This window comes from Anomaloglossus baeobatrachus, chromosome 10 (assembly GCF_048569485.1).
Source record: "Anomaloglossus baeobatrachus isolate aAnoBae1 chromosome 10, aAnoBae1.hap1, whole genome shotgun sequence".
Classification (NCBI taxonomy): Eukaryota; Metazoa; Chordata; class Amphibia; order Anura; family Aromobatidae; genus Anomaloglossus; species Anomaloglossus baeobatrachus.
Genome location: NC_134362.1, coordinates 76,087,185 through 76,111,617, shown reverse-complemented (window position 1 = coordinate 76,111,617; position 24,433 = coordinate 76,087,185). Strand labels below are relative to the sequence as shown.

Below are 24,433 nucleotides of genomic sequence, written 5' to 3'. Positions count from 1 at the left end.
ATATAACAGACTATCGGAATAAAACCGTCTTCAGATGGCATCACGATAAACAGAACCAAAGGAGAAATACTCCAAGATCTACAATTCAATCTTCATCTGAATCAATAGCATCAAGTGAGAGTGGTTCAGGCACTTACAATGATGGACAAAATAGGCATATGGCTGCCAGGAGTGGAGTTGAAACTAGGAATGGAGCTAAAAGAAGACAGAATCAAAGCAATTGGAAAAAAGAAGGTCCATATGTAAAAGATGCCCTGAAGGTAATTAATCTCACTAATAGAAACCTCACAAGGGATCAGCTAGAGGTCCTTGAATTGGGACTGTCCTTCTCTCCAGTGGCAAGCTTTGACCTGTTCACTGGAATCAAGGATATCCAATTATTTGGAAGGAAGTTACTCTTAAAGAAGTTTTTTGCTAGAAGAGATACGGGGATCCCAGATGACTTCTCCAAAGAAGAGAGAGAGGCATTACACATCCTGGAGTCCTTATTAAAGGAACAGGAAGGGGGTAATAGTGATGATTTTCCCTTACATATCAAAAAGAGATCAACCACCTTCCCACCTTTATCAGCCTGCTCAACAATAGAGATGTTTGTCAAAATGGTCATCCAGGAATTTAAAAATCTACCTGTGAAACGTACACATGACAATCTCAACAAAAATCAGAGACATGCATTAAATGAATTAAAATCTATGAAAGACATAGTAATTAAGCAGGCTGACAAGGGTGGAAATGTGGTGATCTGGTCCACAGAGGCCTATGAACATGAGGCTATGAAACAGCTAAATGACAAGCAGTGTTATAAAAGATTGGAAGGGAATCCCACACATAGATTCAGGAATGAATTGGAAAAAATTCTATATGATGCCTTCGAGAAGGGTATAATTCCCAAATCTGTTCTCGAGGGGCTCATATTAGATTTTCCGAGGGTACCTACAATATACTTTGTGCCCAAAATACATAAGGACCCATTACAACCACCTGGCAGGCCAATCGTATCCGGAAATGAAGGCCTTTGCGAACCAGTATGCAAATTTCTGGATCACTATTTAAAATCTATAGTGACCACACTGCCATCTTATATCCGAGATTCGACAGAATTCCTAAATGGAATTCAAGATATCACTTTAGAGACAAATATGATGATGGTAACAGCTGATGTGCAATCATTATATACCTCAATTGCACACAAAGATGGGATCACTGCGGTAGAATATTTTTTGAAAATGTCCAATATAGATGATCAGCTGGTGAGTCTCCTAATACAACTGTTGGAATTTATTCTAACACACAATTACTTTTTATTTAAGGACCGCTACTACCTCCAGGAGAGGGGGACCGCGATGGTGGCGTCTTGTGCGCCCTCTTACGCGAACCTCTTTCTTGGATGGTGGGAGCGGTCCATACAATTTCCATCTGAATCATGTGGCGCAGTCCATTTATGGCTGCGCTACATAGATGACATTTTTTTGATTTGGGAAGGGGAGACTCACCGGCTGAATCAGTTTATGGATCAACTAAATAAGAATGATCATAACATCAGACTTACTTATACTTACAGTCAAGAAAATATTGACTTTTTGGACATTAAGATATTTAAGGAACGAGATGGAAGTCTGAAGACGGACATATACCGAAAAAAGACAGCTGTTAACTCATTACTAAGTGCGAAATCTTCTCACCCAACACAGACAATTAGAGGGATCCCCACAGGTCAGTTCCTAAGGGCACGACGCATCTGCTCAAGTGATACCCTTTTTGAGGCACAAGCTCATGATCTAAAAAAACGGTTTCATTTTCGCCAATACAGGAATCAGGATATTGAAAGAGGATACAAAAGAGCGAAAAAGACATCACGTATGGAGCTTCTAAAATCAACCAAGAAAGAGCAGACAGATCAAAAGGTGAGATTTACAACTCCATACCATGCCCAATGGAGAGAGATGTGTGACATATTAAATAAATATTGGCCCATATTACTCACGGATAATGACCTAGCCCCAATCTTAACATCAAAAGCAGCAGTTACATCCAAAAGAGCCAAAACAATCAAAGATATGGTTGTAAGAAGTCACTACATTCCCCCACAAAAAAATCTGTGGGGCCTTAATACTAAGCCTAGATGGGGTACATACCCCTGTGGAGACTGTGGTGCATGTACCCAAGTAGAGAGATCTCAGGTGTTCCATGACTCAACTCACTCAACCACATACACCATAGTGCACCATATCAACTGTCGCACGACTGGGGTGATATATTGGGCATATTGCCCCTGTGGTTTAATTTATGTGGGATTGACGTCCCGAGAATTTAGAGTTCGAGTCATGGAACATATTCGAGACATTAAAAATGCAGCTAAAGCAAAGAAACCAGAGGATATTGAAAAATTAAAAAACATCCCAAGACATTTCAGAGATAAGCATCAATATAATTGGAGACTGATGAAATTTAGAGGCATAGATAGGGTACAACTGGGAGCCAGAGGGGGTGATATAAAGAAAAATCTAGCCCAAAAGGAGGCACGTTGGATAACAGTGCTAAATACTACTAAACCAAATGGATTAAATGATGCTATTAGCTTCAAACCATTCCTATGACACTATAGCAACATGGGGTGGTGATATGCAGCCTGTTTCTCTATTCTCCATTTTAACTGTGATTTTTTAATTTGTGTTTGTTATGATTATGTATCATTAACAGGATTATGGTGGCAAGACATCCTTCTTCGTTATGAGAGACACCCCATTTAAAAAGAACCTAAAAAGAATACAGAATGGATCCATATGGATGAATATAATGTTTAATATCCCAGGGAAAATGCAATACATGGATGCACCCTTGAGGGGGCGGAGATGGATTTCAGCCACGTTATAATTACGTATATAAAACAAAAAAGAAAGAGAAGGATTATGCCTTATACACACTATGAACAATATACTAATATAGAGTATGAAGCGATTAAATTTAATCGCTGTGGCTGGATTCTATCTCTGCCCTTCTACTTGCCCTAATGCAAGATGGAGGAATGTTAAAGCACTGTATGTGCGCGCGCGTGTCATCTGACCTCCTCCTTCCATGTCGCGCCCGGCGTCCAATGAGATCGAATTACTGTGCGCATGCGCAGTGGCGATTTCCGGACGCCGGGCGCGACGGCGAACGGGGAGGCGGATGGGACGTGTGCGCCAACGATACAGGTGTTACATGGCGATAATAATAAGGATGTATATAAGGATGCTGTTTGCGCCATACCTGCACCTCCAGGACGAAGCTCTAGTCGAAACGCGTCGAGGTGCAGGGTGACGTGATCCACATAATTTCCATCCCCACATTGGTGGGTTCTCACTAAGAATTAATTGTTTTACCCCTAGAACATGGTTCAGTGGTGAGCTTGACAATGTTCTTTCCTGTGCTGCTGAATGCGGCAACACAGGACTATGTGTAAATGTTTACAATCTATGCTGCTCTGCACTAAGCACTTTATATATATTTATATACAACTTTGATTGATATATGCTGAGAGTTATGCGGACATTGCACTGTATTAAGCACTTTCTATATACCTATGTTTGAAGGAAATGTTTTCACCTATAATATGAACCATTGATATCTATGGGATGTGTGGATCATGCTACCCTGTTATGTAAATACCCTCTGACTGTATTTTTAAAGATTTTTTAGCTACTTGTTCACCCCTGTGCACTGTGTGACATTTAATTTTTGAACTAAATAAAAACTATTGATAAGCAATTCTACTTAGAATAATTTATTATTATAAAGAATTACACATATGAAAAATGTGGGATAATGGGTCAGTTATAGGTTGTATATGCTTAATTGAGGACCTAGTCTAAAGAAATATTGTTGAAATGGACCTAAGTGTTCTTTTGGTTAAAGTGTGTTTCTGTTTGGTCATCTTAGGTCTGGACATGGACTATAAAAATCGAGATGCAACATGGGTCACACAGATAGCAGAGGTGTTTGGAGAAGATGAGAACACAGGCACGCAAGTATCACCCCCCATGCAGTGTCGAGATTTGCAGATTAAATTAAAAAATAATCTATCTAAAAGAATGCGTACATGGTGGAATAAGGCATCATTGGAACAGTACCTTAGTAAAGAAATCACCCCTCGAGGCCTTCGCATCCAGGTATTCCCAGCCTTTCCCATTGACGACGATAATTTTAAAACAAGGTGGGAAGAGGCGTGTAAACAGTGCTCTCGCACAATGATAGAATTGCTGATTGGGATGGATAAACGAAAATTAGATGAGTTAGAAAAGGAGATTGAAAGTTTAAATGATGAAATAAAACAAAAATTAAGTAAGGAGGCATTGATGCTGTTTGAAAAAGAAGTGGCGGAGGAACTCAATCAGCTTGAGAGCGATGTCAAGCAGAGAAAAATGAGAAAATATCAACGGGATATAACAGACTATCGGAATAAAACCGTCTTCAGATGGCATCACGATAAACAGAACCAAAGGAGAAATACTCCAAGATCTACAATTCAATCTTCATCTGAATCAATAGCATCAAGTGAGAGTGGTTCAGGCACTTACAATGATGGACAAAATAGGCATATGGCTGCCAGGAGTGGAGTTGAAACTAGGAATGGAGCTAAAAGAAGACAGAATCAAAGCAATTGGAAAAAAGAAGGTCCATATGTAAAAGATGCCCTGAAGGTAATTAATCTCACTAATAGAAACCTCACAAGGGATCAGCTAGAGGTCCTTGAATTGGGACTGTCCTTCTCTCCAGTGGCAAGCTTTGACCTGTTCACTGGAATCAAGGATATCCAATTATTTGGAAGGAAGTTACTCTTAAAGAAGTTTTTTGCTAGAAGAGATACGGGGATCCCAGATGACTTCTCCAAAGAAGAGAGAGAGGCATTACACATCCTGGAGTCCTTATTAAAGGAACAGGAAGGGGGTAATAGTGATGATTTTCCCTTACATATCAAAAAGAGATCAACCACCTTCCCACCTTTATCAGCCTGCTCAACAATAGAGATGTTTGTCAAAATGGTCATCCAGGAATTTAAAAATCTACCTGTGAAACGTACACATGACAATCTCAACAAAAATCAGAGACATGCATTAAATGAATTAAAATCTATGAAAGACATAGTAATTAAGCAGGCTGACAAGGGTGGAAATGTGGTGATCTGGTCCACAGAGGCCTATGAACATGAGGCTATGAAACAGCTAAATGACAAGCAGTGTTATAAAAGATTGGAAGGGAATCCCACACATAGATTCAGGAATGAATTGGAAAAAATTCTATATGATGCCTTCGAGAAGGGTATAATTCCCAAATCTGTTCTCGAGGGGCTCATATTAGATTTTCCGAGGGTACCTACAATATACTTTGTGCCCAAAATACATAAGGACCCATTACAACCACCTGGCAGGCCAATCGTATCCGGAAATGAAGGCCTTTGCGAACCAGTATGCAAATTTCTGGATCACTATTTAAAATCTATAGTGACCACACTGCCATCTTATATCCGAGATTCGACAGAATTCCTAAATGGAATTCAAGATATCACTTTAGAGACAAATATGATGATGGTAACAGCTGATGTGCAATCATTATATACCTCAATTGCACACAAAGATGGGATCACTGCGGTAGAATATTTTTTGAAAATGTCCAATATAGATGATCAGCTGGTGAGTCTCCTAATACAACTGTTGGAATTTATTCTAACACACAATTACTTTTTATTTAAGGACCGCTACTACCTCCAGGAGAGGGGGACCGCGATGGGGGCGTCTTGTGCGCCCTCTTACGCGAACCTCTTTCTTGGATGGTGGGAGCGGTCCATACAATTTCCATCTGAATCATGTGGCGCAGTCCATTTATGGCTGCGCTACATAGATGACATTTTTTTGATTTGGGAAGGGGAGACTCACCGGCTGAATCAGTTTATGGATCAACTAAATAAGAATGATCATAACATCAGACTTACTTATACTTACAGTCAAGAAAATATTGACTTTTTGGACATTAAGATATTTAAGGAACGAGATGGAAGTCTGAAGACGGACATATACCGAAAAAAGACAGCTGTTAACTCATTACTAAGTGCGAAATCTTCTCACCCAACACAGACAATTAGAGGGATCCCCACAGGTCAGTTCCTAAGGGCACGACGCATCTGCTCAAGTGATACCCTTTTTGAGGCACAAGCTCATGATCTAAAAAAACGGTTTCATTTTCGCCAATACAGGAATCAGGATATTGAAAGAGGATACAAAAGAGCGAAAAAGACATCACGTATGGAGCTTCTAAAATCAACCAAGAAAGAGCAGACAGATCAAAAGGTGAGATTTACAACTCCATACCATGCCCAATGGAGAGAGATGTGTGACATATTAAATAAATATTGGCCCATATTACTCACGGATAATGACCTAGCCCCAATCTTAACATCAAAAGCAGCAGTTACATCCAAAAGAGCCAAAACAATCAAAGATATGGTTGTAAGAAGTCACTACATTCCCCCACAAAAAAATCTGTGGGGCCTTAATACTAAGCCTAGATGGGGTACATACCCCTGTGGAGACTGTGGTGCATGTACCCAAGTAGAGAGATCTCAGGTGTTCCATGACTCAACTCACTCAACCACATACACCATAGTGCACCATATCAACTGTCGCACGACTGGGGTGATATATTGGGCATATTGCCCCTGTGGTTTAATTTATGTGGGATTGACGTCCCGAGAATTTAGAGTTCGAGTCATGGAACATATTCGAGACATTAAAAATGCAGCTAAAGCAAAGAAACCAGAGGATATTGAAAAATTAAAAAACATCCCAAGACATTTCAGAGATAAGCATCAATATAATTGGAGACTGATGAAATTTAGAGGCATAGATAGGGTACAACTGGGAGCCAGAGGGGGTGATATAAAGAAAAATCTAGCCCAAAAGGAGGCACGTTGGATAACAGTGCTAAATACTACTAAACCAAATGGATTAAATGATGCTATTAGCTTCAAACCATTCCTATGACACTATAGCAACATGGGGTGGTGATATGCAGCCTGTTTCTCTATTCTCCATTTTAACTGTGATTTTTTAATTTGTGTTTGTTATGATTATGTATCATTAACAGGATTATGGTGGCAAGACATCCTTCTTCGTTATGAGAGACACCCCATTTAAAAAGAACCTAAAAAGAATACAGAATGGATCCATATGGATGAATATAATGTTTAATATCCCAGGGAAAATGCAATACATGGATGCACCCTTGAGGGGGCGGAGATGGATTTCAGCCACGTTATAATTACGTATATAAAACAAAAAAGAAAGAGAAGGATTATGCCTTATACACACTATGAACAATATACTAATATAGAGTATGAAGCGATTAAATTTAATCGCTGTGGCTGGATTCTATCTCTGCCCTTCTACTTGCCCTAATGCAAGATGGAGGAATGTTAAAGCACTGTATGTGCGCGCGCGTGTCATCTGACCTCCTCCTTCCATGTCGCGCCCGGCGTCCAATGAGATCGAATTACTGTGCGCATGCGCAGTGGCGATTTCCGGACGCCGGGCGCGACGGCGAACGGGGAGGCGGATGGGACGTGTGCGCCAACGATACAGGTGTTACATGGCGATAATAATAAGGATGTATATAAGGATGCTGTTTGCGCCATACCTGCACCTCCAGGACGAAGCTCTAGTCGAAACGCGTCGAGGTGCAGGGTGACGTGATCCACATAATTTCCATCCCCACATTGGTGGGTTCTCACTAAGAATTAATTGTTTTACCCCTAGAACATGGTTCAGTGGTGAGCTTGACAATGTTCTTTCCTGTGCTGCTGAATGCGGCAACACAGGACTATGTGTAAATGTTTACAATCTATGCTGCTCTGCACTAAGCACTTTATATATATTTATATACAACTTTGATTGATATATGCTGAGAGTTATGCGGACATTGCACTGTATTAAGCACTTTCTATATACCTATGTTTGAAGGAAATGTTTTCACCTATAATATGAACCATTGATATCTATGGGATGTGTGGATCATGCTACCCTGTTATGTAAATACCCTCTGACTGTATTTTTAAAGATTTTTTAGCTACTTGTCCACCCCTGTGGACTGTGTGACATTTAATTTTTGAACTAAATAAAAACTATTGATAAGCAATTCTACTTAGAATAATTTATTATTATAAAGAATTACACATATGAAAAATGTGGGATAATGGGTCAGTTATAGGTTGTATATACACATGCATCTGACCACCCTAAGGGGATGGGGGCAGGTCCAAATTTTGCACCAGTGCCCATCAACCTCTGGTTACGCCACTGCATGCAGGGTTGTCAAATTGGACTAGTAACACAAGTGTGCACATCCAGACATAAAAAGTAAAATATCTACATTAAAAAAGACATTTTTTTTTCAACAAAACTCAACTTATTTTCCGACAATGGGAACATAAAAAGGTTAGGTAGATACATGACCAATAAACCAGCTCCTACTACAGGGCACATACTGTCTTCAAAAAAACACAGACATGTGAGCAGCTCCATAGATTACAATGAGTTCATGTTCGATTCGTGAAACCCACATATAGAACATGTAAGCGAAAATGGAAGTCTCAATGAGGATTTATTCCTGGACTGCGACTCTCATCTTCTTTAATGCTGCAGTTATTCAACACATTAATGTCTAGAGTTACTGTTAGTAGTTATTTTTGGGATTTCTAAACCTGTTTCTATTGCTGAGATGTGAGCTCTGACATCCTCTCACTATCCTAAATCCCCATAAAATAGTTGCTGCAGTCCTTGAATCGGCTTTTACATAGGCTATGATAGTCCCTTGTGATTGGCTACATTATACCATGTGATGGGATAGCTGCAAGGCATGGTCACGATTGAGGTCATGTCAGCCTTTTTGACTGATGCAGTCTTCTGCAATGTGTAAAATGGTGGCTGGTATTTTTGGGGTGATTCATGTAAACCAAATTGTTGGAATTCTCCAGAACCTGCAAATTTTCATAAAATTTAAGTTGAATTCAATTTGCATTGAATCAATTCAATCATCTCTAGTTACTAAAGGCCCCGTTACACGCAACGACATCACTAACGAGATGTCGCTGGTGTCACGGAATTCGTGACACACACCCGGCCTTGTTAGCGACGTTGTTGCGTGTGACACTTACGAGCGACCGCTAACGATCCCAAATACTCACCAAATTGTTCATTGTTGACACGTCGTTTATTTTCAAAATATTGTTGCTTGTTCTGGACGCAGGTTATTCTTCGTTCCTGAGGCAGCACACATCGCTACGTGTGACACCCCAGGAACGACGAACAACACCGTACCTGCGTCCTCCGGCAACGAGGTGGGAGTGACGTTCATGCGGCTGCTTTCCGCCCCTCCGCTTCTATTGGAGGGCCGCTGTGTGACGTTGCTGTGACGCCGCGCGAACAACCCCCTTAAAAAAGAGGTTGTTCGCCGCCCACAGCAACGTCGCTAGGAAGGTAAGTTGGTGTGACACGTACCGGCGATATTGTTCGCCACGGGCAGCGATTTGCCCATGACGCACAAAGGACAGGGGTGGGTGCTATCGCTAGCAACATCGCTAGATATGTCGCTGCGTGTAAACAGCCTTTAGAGTGTGAATGAGATTAGGTAAAATATGATTTTCTGCTAATTTTTTTGCCCAGGAACTTTCACAGTTTATCCTTCCCATGTTAACATACTCTAAAGGGGGCTTTACACGCTACGATATCGTTAATGTTTTATCGTCGGGGTCACGTTGTTAGTGACGCACATACGGCGTCATTGACGATATCGCAGCGTGTGACACTGACCAGCGACCTTAAGCGACCTCAAAAATGGTGAAAATCGTTCACCATTGAGAGGTCGCCCCAAACTCAAAAATCGGTAAGGGTTGTTTATCCAGGTGGTTCATCGCTCATGCGGCAGCACACATCGCTATGTGTGACACCGCAGGAGCGAGGAAATGTCTACTTACCTGCCGCCGGCCCCAATGTGGAAGGAAGGAGGTGGGCGGGATGTTATGTCCCACTCATCTCCGCCCCTCCGCTTTGATTGGCCGGCCGCTTAGTGACGTTGTGGTAATGTGTCGCCCTGGGCAAGCCAGGGGACACAGGTCGCACACCACCACACCCTACATCCCAGGTAGGAACACCACAGCTAACCGAAAATCCTTGTTGCCTTCCTCCAGAGGCTGATGATACACACCAGGGGGTGGGCCAGGCGGTTGGCTCCGCCCACCGAGGAGGACACAGCTCTGGAGGCGTGAAGTAACCAGGCAGTGGAGTTTAGGAGGAGGAAGTGGAAGGAGTGGAAGATTAGCCCAGGCAGGGCTCGAGTAGAGTCAGCTCAGGGACGAGCTTGAGTAAACAGGAGTCAGCTCAGGGAGGAGCAGGAGTGAGGAGGAAAGCAAGTGAGGTGACAAGAAGGAAGGAAAGCCTGAAGGGTCCAGCTTTGTGTAGGGCCAGAGCAGCAAGGTCAGCAACGGCGGTGACTGTCTGGAGGGGGACCGTTTGGAAGTTCCTGGAAGTACCCCGTTGGCTGTGTGCCCGGCGGTCTGGAGCAGTGTTCCGAAGGACAGTCAGCACCAGGGCAGGGGCCTCTCGGACTCCGGCAAGTCTAGGAGTCGCCAAATTTGCCGAATCCGTCAGTGACGGGGATGCAGATCCCCCAACAACAAAGTCCCGATTGAAGGCAACAGCTCAACCATTACAGGGGAGACACCGCCACCGCCAAGGCACCAGTTTCCCCAGGGCCAGCGCCTGCGGGCAAAGAGTAGAGCTCCCCCGGTCCAGCTTGAAGCCGGGGAGCGGGTTACCGGTGGGGACCCATCGCAACCACAAGTACACCAAGGTGCAAGGAAAAGGGACATCACCGTCACCTACTGGGAGAGCAAGTGCAGCCGTCCGTGGGACCGTCTATCCAGCCGTTTGGTTTACCGTAAAAACTGTGTCACGTCTCAGGCTGAGTGAGTACCACAGTGCCGCAAGGCACAGCGCTGCCCCCGCGTCCCTGCGCCCACCAGGCCCTGCACCTCCATCACCATCACCGGGCCCCGGGATCACCAACCCCTACCCACGGAGGGGCAACACAACACCTGGCTGCTCCGCATCACCATCCCCGGGAGCCCCGTATAGAGCAGCGGTGGTGAAATCACCACAACCGTGGGTGGCGTCACGGACAATAATCATCCCCACACCCAACAACCCCCTTTCACTCACGGGCGAGGAGTGCCGCTCGAGAAACCCCCGGGATCCGGCCCACCGCTCGAGCCACCACTGAGCAGCAGCCGCCGGACCCGAGCAGAAGGGGTGAGCGCGGTGTGCTGACACCCTCCTCCCCGCCCGCGACAACTTGGCGTCGCAAACAGGATCTTACCGCTCTGCCGTCTGGTGGAGGTGCGCCTTGTTACCGCCGGAGGCATCCGGCAGAAAAATTTCAGAAGCCGCCATCTTTGGCGCGAAAAGTTCCCGCTCGAGCGTCTTCTCGAGCAGTAGAGGCGCGAAGGCCAAAACTCCGCCCTGAGAGAGGAGGGGCCGGAAAGAGCTAAGGGGGACGCGATGGCGGCTGGACGCATGTAAGTGTGGCGTTGCAACAAACACACTGGGACCCCCCCGGTCCATCGACCCTAGCGGAAAATGTCCGCCCCACCTAGTTCTGCAGAGGCTACTGAGCTGGTGTCTGGAACAGCGGCATGGCTGAGGGCCCGAGCGGCGGAGATCTGCCGTCACTACCAGAGTCGGATCGGCGGGCTGATGGAGCAGTGGGCCACGGAGGTGGAGGCCCTAGTTGCTGTGGCGCGAGTGTATGGAGTGGAGGCTGTGATGGAGGAGCTGGAGAATGACCCACGCCCCTGTGTCCCCGAGGGACCGGTCGCTGCGGCTGAGGGACCCGGTCTGCCCCTGGCTCCTGTGTTACCTCCGTCCTACTCACTCGCGTGCTGCACTGCGCCTGGCCCGTCGGGTGTGTCTCCCTCTGTGACTGCGGCGGGGGCAGAAGATAGCGACCCCGGGCCTGACACTGAGCCTGTGTCAGAAGAAGAGGAGGGGGTCGTCGCCCTGCCTGGCATGGAGGCCACCTATGTTCCCCGAACCGGGGGCAACGGGTATCGGGCGGCCCTTCCACGCCGTGCTTGCTATGCACTGGAGGGGCTGGTGCCCGTGTCCTTCCACCCCGAGCCGGGTGAGGAGGATGAAAATACCCAGTAGGGCAGCGGAGCACCGTTGTCCAGTCCCCGTTGGTACCACCTCTGTTTGAAAAGTTTAAAAAGTTTGAAAGAATGATAAGAAAAATGATGATGACCGAGTGCCTTACCAGATTTGCTTTGTGATTGCAACCGGCTGGAGCCGGCACCGTTGTCCCCGTGGGGACCGTTACAAAAAGTTTTTGCATGGAGGACTATCCATGGACAAGCCCGTGAACTTGCAGGGCAACCACAAACGTTAAGTGGCTTGTAAATATGTTGTTTACCGTTACCGTTTTCCGCAATGCCGCCTCCGGAGAGGCAGGTTGGAGGGAGGGCCCTGAGCAGAGCAGGCTAGGGCCCAGCCACCAAAGGAACCGGTGGCTACCCTCTGGAGGGAAGGACAGATCCCGCTCGGGTACCGTGTGCTGGACTGTGGGTCAAGGGGTGCTGCCTGGGCTTTAGGGGCAGCATCAGGGCCAGGTTGCTTGGGTGGGAGAGAGCGGAAACCGTAACCGTAAACCGTTTGCAACGTTAAAAGAAATGTGCCTCCCGTCTTGGGAAGAGTTATTATTAAAAATGTAAATATGTTATATCATTATGTTATCTTTTTCAGAAAAATAAAACCGGTGTTGGACGGCAGCCCGCGGACGGTCTGCATTTTGCTAAGGGGGAATGTGTCGCCCTGGGCAAGCCAGGGGACACAGGTCGCACACCACCACACCCTACATCCCAGGTAGGAACACCACAGCTAACCGAAAATCCTTGTTGCCTTCCGCCAGAGGCTGATGATTCACACCAGGGGGTGGGCCAGGCGGTTGGCTCCGCCCACCGAGGAGGACACAGCTCTGGAGGCGGGAAGTAACCAGGCAGTGGAGTTTAGGAGGAGGAAGTGGAAGGAGTGGAAGATTAGCCCAGGCAGGGCTCGAGTAGAGTCAGCTCAGGGACGAGCTTGAGTAAACAGGAGTCAGCTCAGGGAGGAGCAGGAGTGAGGAGGAAAGCAAGTGAGGTGACAAGAAGGAAGGAAAGCCTGAAGGGTCCAGCTTTGTGTAGGGCCAGAGCAGCAAGGTCAGCAACGGCGGTGACTGTCTAGAGGGGGACCATTTGGAAGTTCCTGGAAGGACCCCGTTGGCTGTGTGCCCGGCGGTCTGAAGCAGTGTTCCGAAGGACAGTCAGCACCAGGGCAGGGGCCTCTCGGACCCCGGCAAGGCTAGGAGTCGCCAAATTTGCCGAATCCGTCAGTGACGGGGACGCAGATCCCCCAACAACAAAGTCCCGATTGAAGGCAACAGCTCAACCATTACAGGGGAGACACCGCCACCGCCAAGGCACCAGTTTCCCCAGGGCCAGCGCCTGCAGGCAAAGAGTAGAGCTCCCCCGGTCCAGCTTGAAGCCGGGGAGCGGGTTATCGGTGGGGACCCATCGCAACCACAAGTACACCAAGGTGCAAGGAAAAGGGACATCACCGTCACCTACTGGGAGAGCAAGTGCAGCCGTCCGTGGGACCGTCTATCCAGCCGTTTGGTTTACCGTAAAAACTGTGTCACGTCTCAGGCTGAGTGAGTACCACAGTGCCGCAAGGCACAGCGCTGCCCCCGCGTCCCTGCGCCCACCAGGCCCTGCACCTCCATCACCATCACCGGGCCCCGGGATCACCAACGCCTACCCACGGAGGGGCAACACAACACCTGGCTGCTCCGCATCACCATCCCCGGGAGCCCCGTATAGAGCAGCGGTGGTGAAATCACCACAACCGTGGGTGGCGTCACGGACAATAATCATCCCCACACCCAACAAATCCCCTTTCACTCACGGGCGAGGAGTGCCGCTCGAGAAACCCCCGGGATCCGGCCCACCGCTCGAGCCACCACTGAGCAGCAGCCGCCGGACCCGAGCAGAAGGGGTGAGCGCGGTGTGCTGACACCCTCCTCCCCGCCCGCGACAGTAACGTTGCTGTGATGCCGAACGTCCCTCCCCCTTGAAGGAGGGATTGTTTGGCAGTCACAGCGACGCCGCCGACCAGGTAAGTACGTGTGACGCTGCCGTAGCGATAATGTTCGCTACAGCAGCGATCACAAACAATCGCATGCGCGACGGGGGCGGGTACTTACACGCTCGATATCGCTAGAAATTGCGATCGATATCGCTACCGTGTAAAGCCCCCTTTAGAGCTATGTCTATGCAAGGGGGTCAAAGCACAGTGTGAAAAAACAATAAAGATATAAGACATTAATATTCACAGCGTTTGTAAATATTTACATTAAAAAATACTTAAAATAATTATCTACTCTACTGGTATACATTCAATCAAGCCCCTCTCTGCACAGTGAATGGGATGTGTCCGTCCACTGTTACTGACTGGAAAACACAGTAATATTATAGGTCTAAAGATGAGAAAATTCCACAGTAAAAATTGTATTAAAATTTTTTTATGTTCAATCTATTTTTATTGGAAGTTATCAGGATTACAAAAAAAGAAGGGAATTTTGTTACTTACCGTAAATTCCTTTTCTTCTAGCTCTTATTGGGAGACCCAGACGATTGGGGTATAGCTACTGCCCTCCGGAGGCCACACAAAGCACTACACTAAAAAGTGCAAGGCCCCTCCCCTTCTGGCTATACCCCCCCGTGGTATCACGGGTTCTCCAGTTTTAGTGCCAAAGCAAGAAGGAGGAAGCCAATAACTGGTTTAAACAAATTAACTCCGAATAACGTCGGAGAACTGAAAAACCGTTCAACATGAACAACATGTGTACCCGCAAACAACAAAAAAATCCCGAAGGACAACAGGGCGGGTGCTGGGTCTCCCAATAAGAGCTAGAAGAAAAGGAATTTACGGTAAGTAACAAAATTCCCTTCTTCTTCAGCGCTCTATTGGGAGACCCAGACGATTGGGACGTCCAAAAGCTGTCCCTGGGTGGGTAAAGAGATACCTCATGTTAGAGCTGCAAAACAGCCCTCCCCTACGGGGATGTCACTGCCGCCTGCAGGACTCTTCTACCTAAGCTGGCATCCGCCGAAGCATAGGTATGCACCTGATAATGTTTGGTGAAAGTGTGCAGACTCGACCAGGTAGCTGCCTGGCACACCTGTTGAGCCGAAGCCTGGTGTCGTAATGCCCAGGACGCACCCACGGCTCTGGTTGAGTGGGCTTTTAGCCCTGAAGGAACCGGAAGCCCCGCAGAACGGTAGGCCTCTAGAATTGGTTCTTTGATCCATCGAGCCAGGGTGGCTTTAGAAGCCTGCAACCCCTTGCGCGGACCAGCGACAAGGACAAAAAGTGCATCGGAACGGCGCATGGGCGCCGTGCGGGAAATGTAGATTCTGAGTGCTCTCACCAGATCCAGCAAACGTAAGTCCTTTTCATACCGGTGAACCGGATGAGGACAAAAGGAAGGCAAGGATATATCCTGATTAAGATGAAACGAGGAGACGACCTTAGGGAGAAACTCCGGAATGGGGCGCAGCACTACCTTGTCCTGGTGGAACACCAGGAAGGGAGCCTTGGATGACAGAGCTGCCAGCTCCGACACTCGCCGAAGCGATGTGATCGCAACAAGAAACGCCACTTTCTGTGACAGGCGAGAAAAGGAAACTTCCTTCAGAGGCTCGAAAGGCGGCTTCTGGAGAGCAACTAGTACCCTGTTCAGATCCCATGGATCTAACGGCCGCTTGTACGGGGGCACAATATGACAGACCCCCTGCAGGAACGTGCGCACCTTAGGAAGACGTGCTAGACGCTTCTGAAAAAACACGGATAGTGCCGATACTTGCCCTTTAAGGGAGCTGAGCGACAAGCCCTTTTCTAACCCCGATTGCAGGAAAGAAAGAAAAGTGGGCAATGCAAATGGCCAGGGAGACACTCCCTGAGCGGAACACCAGGATAAGAAAATCTTCCACGTTCTGTGGTAGATCTTAGCAGAAGTCGACTTTCTAGCCTGTCTCATTGTGGCTACAACTCCTTGGGATAATCCTGCAGACGCTAGGATCCAGGACTCAATGGCCACACAGTCAGGTTCAGGGCCGCAGAATTCTGATGGAAAAACGGCCCTTGGGACAGTAAGTCTGGTCGGTCTGGCAGTGACCACGGTCGACCGACCGTGAGATGCCACAGATCCGGATACCACGATCTCCTCGGCCAGTCTGGGGCGACGAGTATGACGCGGCTGCAATCGGATCTGATCTTGCGTAACACTCTGGGCAAGAGTGCCAGAGGTGGGAAGACGTATGGGAGCCGGAACTGCGACCAATCCTGAACTAATGCGTCTGCCGCCAGAGCTCTTTGATCGCGCGACCTCTCCATGAATGCCGGGACCTTGTTGTTGTGCCGGGACGCCATTAGGTCGACGTCCGGCACTCCCCATCGGCGACAGATTTCCTGAAACACGTCCGGGTGAAGGGACCACTCCCCTGCGTCCATGCCCTGGCGACTGAGGAAGTCTGCTTCCCAATTTTCTACGCCTGGGATGTGAACCGCGGATATGGTGGATGCTGTGTCCTCCACCCACATTAGAATGCGCCGGACTTCTTGGAATGCTTGCCGACTGCGCGTCCCTCCTTGGTGGTTGATGTATGCCACCGCTGTGGAGTTGTCCGACTGGATTCGGATCTGCTTTCCTTCCAGCCACTGTTGGAAGGCCAGTAGGGCAAGATACACTGCCCTGATTTCCAGAACATTGATCTGAAGGGTGGACTCCTGCGGAGTCCACGTCCCCTGGGCCCTGTGGTGGAGAAACACTGCTCCCCACCCTGACAGACTCGCATCTGTCGTGACCACTGCCCAGGATGGGGGCAGGAAGGATCTTCCCTGAGACAATGAGGTGGGAAGGAGCCACCATTGTAGAGAGTCCTTGGCCGTCTGGGAAAGAGAGACTTTCCTGTCCAGGGACGTTGACTTCCCGTCCCATTGGCGGAGAATGTCCCATTGAAGTGGGCGCAGATGAAACTGCGCAAAGGGAACTGCTTCCATGGCTGCCACCATCTTCCCGAGGAAGTGCATGAGGCGCCGTAAGGGGTGCGACTGGCCTTGAAGGAGGGATTGCACCCCTGTCTGTAGGGACCGCTGCTTGTTCAGCGGAAGCTTCACTCTCGCTGCTCGAGTATGAAACTCCATGCCAAGATACGTTAGCGACTGTGACGGTGACAGATTCGACTTTGGAAAGTTGATGATCCATCCGAACGTCTGTAGAGTCTCCAGCGTAGCATGTAGACTGAGTTGGCATGCCTCTTGAGAGGGTGCCTTGACAAGTAGATCGTCTAGGTAAGGGATCACCGAGTGTCCCTGAGAGTGCAAGACTGCTACTACCGCCGCCATGACCTTGGTGAAGACCCGGGGGGCTGTCGCCAGACCGAATGGCAGAGCTACGAACTGAAGATGGTCGTTTCCTATCACAAAACGTAGAAAACGTTGATGTTCTGTAGCAATTGGCACGTGGAGATAAGCATCTTTGATGTCTATTGAGGCAAGGAAGTCTCCTTGAGACATTGAGGCAACGACAGAGCGGAGGGTTTCCATCCGGAACCGTCTGGCGTGCACATGTTTGTTGAGCAGCTTTAGATCCAGAACAGGACGGAACGAGCCGTCCTTTTTTGGAACCACAAAGAGATTGGAGTAAAACCCTCGCCCTTGTTCCTGAGGCGGTACAGGAACCACTACTCCTTCCGCTCTTAGGGAGTCCACCGCCTGCAGCAGGGCATCTGCTCGGTCTGGATGTGGGGAGGTTCTGAAGAACCGAGCTGGAGGACGAGAACTGAACTCGATTCTGTACCCGCGAGACAAAATGTTTGTCACCCACCGGTCTTTGACCTGTGACATCCAAATGTCGGAAAAGCGGGAGAGCCTGCCCCCGACCGGAGATGCGGAGGGGGGGGGCTGGAAGTCATGAGGTAGCCGCTTTGGAAGCGGTTCCTCCATTTGCTTTCTTGGGGCGTGCGTGAGCCCGCCAGGAATCTGAGACTCTTTGCGTCCTCTGAGTCCCTTTGGACGAGGAGAATTGTGTCTTGCCCGAACCTCGAAAGGACTGAAACCTCTGCTGCCATTTTTTCTGCTGAGGTTTGCTTGATCTGGGCTGGGGTAAGGAAGAGTCTTTACCCTTGGACTGTTTAATGATGTCAGCCAATGGCTCGCCAAACAGTCTATCTCTAGATAAAGGCAAGCTGGTTAAACATTTTTTGGAACCAGCATCTGCTTTCCAGTCCTTTAACCACAAGGCTCTGCGCAAAACTACCGAATTGGCGGACGCCATTGAGGTGCGGCTGGTAGATTCTAGGACCGCATTGATAGCGTAAGACGCAAACGCAGACATCTGCGAGGTAAGGGACGCCACTTGCGGCACCGCTGGATGTATGATAGCATCCACTTTTGCTAAACCAGCTGAAATAGCTTGGAGTGCCCATACGGCTGCGAATGCTGGAGCAAACGACGCGCCGATAGCTTCATAGACAGATTTTAACCAAAGGTCCATCTGTCTGTCATTGGCATCCTTAAGTGAAGCGCCATCCTCCACTGCAACTATGGATCTAGCTGCAAGTTTGGAAATCGGGGGGTCTACTTTTGGACACTGGGTCCAGCGCTTGACCACATCAGGGGGGAAAGGAAAACGTGTATCCTTAGAACGTTTAGAGAAACGCCTTTCTGGATGAGCGTCGTGTTTCTGGATTGACTCTCTGAAGTCAGAGTGATCCAAGAAAGCACTCAATTTACGCTTGGGATAGAGGAAACGAAACTTCTCCTGCTCTGCAGCTGCCTCCTCTGCAGAAGGAGCTGGGGGAGAAATATCCAACAGTCTATTGATGGCTGAGATAAGCTCGTTTACCATGGCGTCCCCATCCGGGGTATCCAGATTGAGAGGGGTTCCAGGATAAGACTCCTGATCACTCTCTTCAGACGCATCACAGGGCGACTGATTGCGCTGAGACCCTGAGCAGTGTGATGACGTTGAGGGTCTTTCCCAGCGAGCTCGCTTAGGGTGGCTGGGGCTATCATCTGAGTCATAATACTCAGCCTGGGAAGCCGGGGACCCCCTTGCAGTCTGGATTAATTCCAACTGAGGGGGATTAGAGGACAGAGACCTCGCCGTGTCCATAGACTGAGCCCCAGTCATGGATTGCAAAGTTTCAAGGATTTTTGCCATAGTCACAGACATTCCATCAGCAAAAACTGCAAAGTCTGTCCCTGACACCGGGGCAGGACTTACAAGCGTCTCAGCCTGGGTCACTACCCCTCCGGACTCCGGCTGGCGAAGCAGCACCGGATCTGAGCATTGCACACAATGGGGGTCTTTGGAACCTGCTGGTAGAGCAGCCCCACATGCAGCACACGCAGTGTACACAGCCCTAGCCTTGGCAGCCTTGCGTTTTGTGGATGACATGTTGCTGCCTCCTCAGAGCGATCTGGGGTATCCAGCCAGGAAGCGACCTCACAGTGCAAGAAATAAATAAATATATATATCTGGTGACACAGTACACCAATGCACACTGAGGCACTAGAGGGGCCAGCTGAAATGCCGCTTACCGCCCGCTTAAGAGCGGGTGTGTGGTCTCCAAAAGCCCCCTAGTCCAGGTCTCCCAGAGCCTTGCGTCCTTCCTCTAGCCAGACTGCATGTAATGGCTGCCGGCGTCCTGGGAGAGGAGGGGGGGCGGGCCCTGGGCGTTCCTGGCTAAGAGCGGGAAGCCTGCTTCCCTCTGTGCCTAGTGAGAGGGCTGGAGCATGTAAATCAGGCTCCAGCCCTCGTCGCTGCTGCGAAACAGCGTCTCTCCCCTACCCTGATTGACAGGGTGGGGGCGGGAACGAAGCGGAGCTAGGCCGCAAAAGCCGGGGACTGGATTTATAAACGCCGCCGCCGTAAAAGCGCGGTCGGCGTGTCCCCGGCGCACTACAAGTCACAGCAGCGCCGCCGGTCCAGTGGGGGTCGGCGCTGCGTTCCCACAACACAAAAGTCCCCCAGTAAACTGCAGGAACACCAACTCAATCGTTACGGTCCCCGGCGCACTACAACACCCAGCCAGCCCGGAGTGTGTCTGTGCCTGCCGGGGACACAGAGTACCTGTATGATGCAGGGCCTTGTCCCTGATTGTACTCCTGCTCCGTATCCATCAGGTGCTATGGGTCTGTGGATGGAGCCCGGCGTCAGAGCTTAGAGGCCGGCAGGATCCCACTTCCACAGAGCCCTACAAGGGGATGTGGAAGGAAAACAGCATGTGGGGCTCCAGCCCCTGTACCAGCAATAGGTACCTCAACCTTACAACACCATCCACGGGTGAGAAGGGAGCATGCTGGGGGCCCTATATGGGCCCTCTTTTCTTCCATCCGAAATAGTCAGCAGCTACTGCTGACTAAAATCTGTGGAGCCATGCGTGGATGTCTGACCTCCTTCGCACAAAGCTTGAAAACTGGAGAACCCGTGATACCACGGGGGGGTATAGCCAGAAGGGGAGGGGCCTTGCACTTTTTAGTGTAGTGCTTTGTGTGGCCTCCGGAGGGCAGTAGCTATACCCCAATCGTCTGGGTCTCCCAATAGAGCGCTGAAGAAAACTAACATAAAGTCACATAACAAGTTATGCAATGAAAGCAATCTGCAGAGAGCAGCCTGCCGGTGTCCCGTACAAGCAGCATATCGATTCTTAGGCACTTTCAAAACCTTTGAAGCGTGTGTAATGATGAACACAACAAGTTCGTGGATTTGCAGTACCAAAATTGAAATTCGGAGAATATATGCAAAGAACGTATTCTTATTCAACACTTCAAAAATTTAAAGATTATGCCGATGTTCAGACTGCTAGTATTAAGAAAAGCAAGCTCAAGAGTAGAAATGTCAAGTTTCAAATTTAGAAGCGGGGATCAAGCAAGCCTAGTAAGTTAATACTTTAGTATTCCCTCGCTTAATGGAAAAAACTTGCTGACCGGAGCCATTAAAATTGTGAATGAAACAACAAAAATATTTATAAAATAATATATACCTATCTCTCATTATTCCAATATAAGATCAGCAGAAAATACCATAGGCATAAAGAGTTTGAAAGAATAAGAAAGGAAAAGGATATGGAGGAGAAAGCAGAAGGAGAGAAGAGGAAAATGGGGAAGAGATGGGGAGAAAGAAAGGAGATGGAGAGGGGGAGGAAGGGGGAGAGGGGGTTCCTCTGAGGTCTACATCTTCAAAACAGTTTATGGAAGTCAGGTGAATCCCTAAACATTATCCAATCGTTCCAGGTCCTGTAAAATTTATCTCTGGTGTCCTCGCCCTCGGCTGCAAGCTCCTCCATCCTACAAATATTTGCCATCTCCATGTACCACTCGGAAATAGGAGGGATTATGGAAGTTTTCCAGTATCTAGGAATGGTGGAGCGTGCCGCCGCAAGGCAGAACCGCAGAATATCTCGCTTATGATATGTGATAGTGTGAGGTAAGACGGAGAGGAGTGTTATCTTGGGACAGTTCTCAACTATTTTCCCAGTTATGAGATGGTATTTCGAGAGTACTTTTTGCCAGAACTGCTGTATTCCTTCACATTCCCACCAAATGTGAGTCATTGTGCCAACCTCCCGTTCACATCTCCAACACATTGCTGACACCATAGGGAATATTGAATGAAGCTTAGCTGGAAATTGGTACCATCTCGTCAAGATTTTAAAATTTTTCTCCTGTGTGGCGCACGTAGCTGATAATTTATGTGTGAATAAAAAGCATTTTTCCCATTCAGCTGGTGAGATATGTTGTTTCAGCTCACTTTCCCAAGCCAACTGGTAGCCTCGTTTGCCTGAGGTCCCAATTTCATTGAGAATGCTGTACAGCTGAGAAACCGGGCGTTCAGGCTGATCTTTTTTCGTAAACAGTTTTTCAATGGCGTTGTATGTGTCTCGAACTCGGCCACTGGACCCCAGCGCGGATACAAAGGCCTGCAGCTGAAAAAATTCCAACCACTTCCTTCCCCCGCCCAGATTCTGAGCTTGAAAAAATTGGAGGGACGGAACCTTGCCATCAATCAGGATGCTCCCCAACCGGGTGTCCTCCTCTGCCCTCCAGCCGAGAAAGCTTCTTTGTTGATATCCTGGGCGGAACGATGGAGTGGAGAATAAAGGTGTGAGAGGACCAATATGTTGTGTAGGGGATAACTTATTGGATATTGTATGCCAGACCCTAAGAGTGTCTTTGGTGAAGTCTGAGTATGAACCCACCTCAGAGAGGTCAGTGATGGGCAGCCATGGAAGGTGATGAAGTGGTATCTCCAGCCCCTCCTGCTCCACCTGTATCCACTGCTTGGAGACCTTGTTAAAATGCCAGTCCACCAGGCGGGACATGGCCGCAGCCTGCATGTAGCCCCTAAAATTGGGGAGACCGGCCCCACCCAGTGCCCTAGGGAGGGTCAGGGTGCGGAGATTAATTCTAGGCTTCAACCTACCCCACACGAAACGAATGATAGCTGATTGAAGGCTACAAAAGAAGCTGGAGGGGGGGGGGAAATGGGGATAGTCTGAAAATAATATAGAAAACGTGGCAGAATGTCCATTTTCACCACATTCATTCTACCCATCCATGATAATTTTAGACCCCCGTAAGATTTAAAGTTTTTGATTGTGCTCTCTAGCAGTGGTAGGTAATTGAGTGTGTAGAGCTTCGAGATGTCTGTCGGTATGTGGATGCCCAAGTATTTGATGGTGGAAGGTCGCCATTGAAATGGGAAGTTGTCTCTTGCCCTTGTAACGTCCTCCTGAGACAGCGAAATATTTAAGGCTTCTGACTTTGTGAGGTTAACTTTAAAGTTACTAAGGAGGCTGAATCTTTCGAACTCTTTCATTATGGCTGGGCACGAAATATGGGGTTGGGAGACATATACTAGTAGGTCATCCGCATACAATGCAATTTTATGGTGTTTATCCCCGACCTGAATCCCCTTAATGTTTATGTTTCCCCTAAGTGCGTTGGCTAAGTGTTCCATGACCACTACGTATAAGAGAGGGGACAAGGGGCATCCCTGTCTAGTCCCATTTCTCACCGCAATGGAAGAAGATAATGTCCCGTTAATTCTCACTCTGGCTGATGGATTGTCATATAGAGCATTCATTCTCTGTAGGAACCGGGGTCCCAAACCCAATTGCTCCAGAGCTGCCTTCAGAAAGCTCCAATGGACCCTGTCGAAGGCCTTCTCTGCATCAATACTCAGAAGACCCAATGGGATTGATTTTTTCTTGGCCTTAGCAATAAGGGATAGAGTTTTGATCGTATTATCTCTTGCCTCCCGACCCTTAATGAACCCAACTTGGTCCGAGTTAATAACGGAGGGCAGGAGTGGTGCCAGCTTGTCGGCTAATAACTTGGAATAAAGTTTAAGGTCTATATTCAAAATAGATATGGGTCTATAGTTTGAAGCTAGAGATGGATCCTTCCCTGGTTTGGGGATCACGCTAATGTGGGCTTCTAAGGATTGTGGTGTTAACCGTGACTCTCCATCAATTGAGTTGAACGTTTTGGTCATAATCGGTGTTAATTGATCTTTGAGTATTTTATAAAAGGCCGGGGTAAACCCGTCTGGGCCTGGAGATTTTCCTGAGGGTGTGTTTTGAATTGCATTACAGATATCAGATTCTAAGAAATTTCCCTCCAGTGCCTCTACAGCGAGGCTATCTAAGGGGGGTAGGGCCGTCTCCTGCACATATCTCTCAATTTTCCCTATCAGAGCCGCTGGCTGTATTTCCGAGTATTGCCCTTTGATATTATAAAGGTCCTCGTAATAAGACCGGAAGGTTTCCAGTATTACTGTCGGGTCATGAGATTTTTTATTGCCTCTAGTGGCAATACAAGGAATATAAGAGGTGTTGACCCGGGGGTGTAAGAGTCGCGCTAGGGGGCGGCCGCATTTATCGGAGGATGTATAATAATAACCTCGGATTCTCTCTCTGTGTCGTGAGTATTTCTGATCTAGTAGGTCTCTAAGTGTAACCCTCTTAAGGACCAATTCGGCCAGAACCGTAGAAGTGCGTGTTAATTTATGTAAATTTTCTAGTTCGTGGATTTGTGTCAGCAACTCCTCTACCTCCTTCGTCTTTTCCCTTTTAATCCTGGAGCCATGTTTGATTAGTACTCCACGAAGGACACATTTCAATGCTTCCCATTGGGTAGGCAAAGAAGTCGGATCAGAGCCATGTATTTGTGTAAAGGAGTCAATTGAGGATTTCAGTTCTTCTAGGCAAAGAGTGTCTTTAAGTAGATTGTTATTCAATCGCCATGTC

At 48.1% G+C, this 24,433-nt stretch overlaps 2 protein-coding genes and 2 long non-coding RNA genes across 4 annotated transcripts in view; all 4 read left to right on the top strand.

The window, feature by feature from the left end:
* The window catches only part of TKFC (triokinase and FMN cyclase), a 742,129-nt gene that overhangs the window by 17,753 nt on the left and 699,943 nt on the right, over positions 1-24,433 (top strand). The gene's annotated exons all lie outside the window — the stretch shown is intronic.
* The window catches only part of LOC142254257 (4-galactosyl-N-acetylglucosaminide 3-alpha-L-fucosyltransferase FUT6-like), a 47,923-nt gene that overhangs the window by 15,331 nt on the left and 8,159 nt on the right, over positions 1-24,433 (top strand).
* LOC142255081 (uncharacterized) lies at positions 1,635-2,826 on the top strand. Its single transcript, XR_012727343.1, has 3 exons — positions 1,635-1,713; positions 1,811-1,904; positions 2,701-2,826. It is a non-coding gene; the product is annotated as an uncharacterized LOC142255081 (long non-coding RNA).
* LOC142255080 (uncharacterized) lies at positions 6,054-7,245 on the top strand. The gene is made up of 3 exons (XR_012727342.1): positions 6,054-6,132; positions 6,230-6,323; positions 7,120-7,245. It is a non-coding gene; the product is annotated as an uncharacterized LOC142255080 (long non-coding RNA).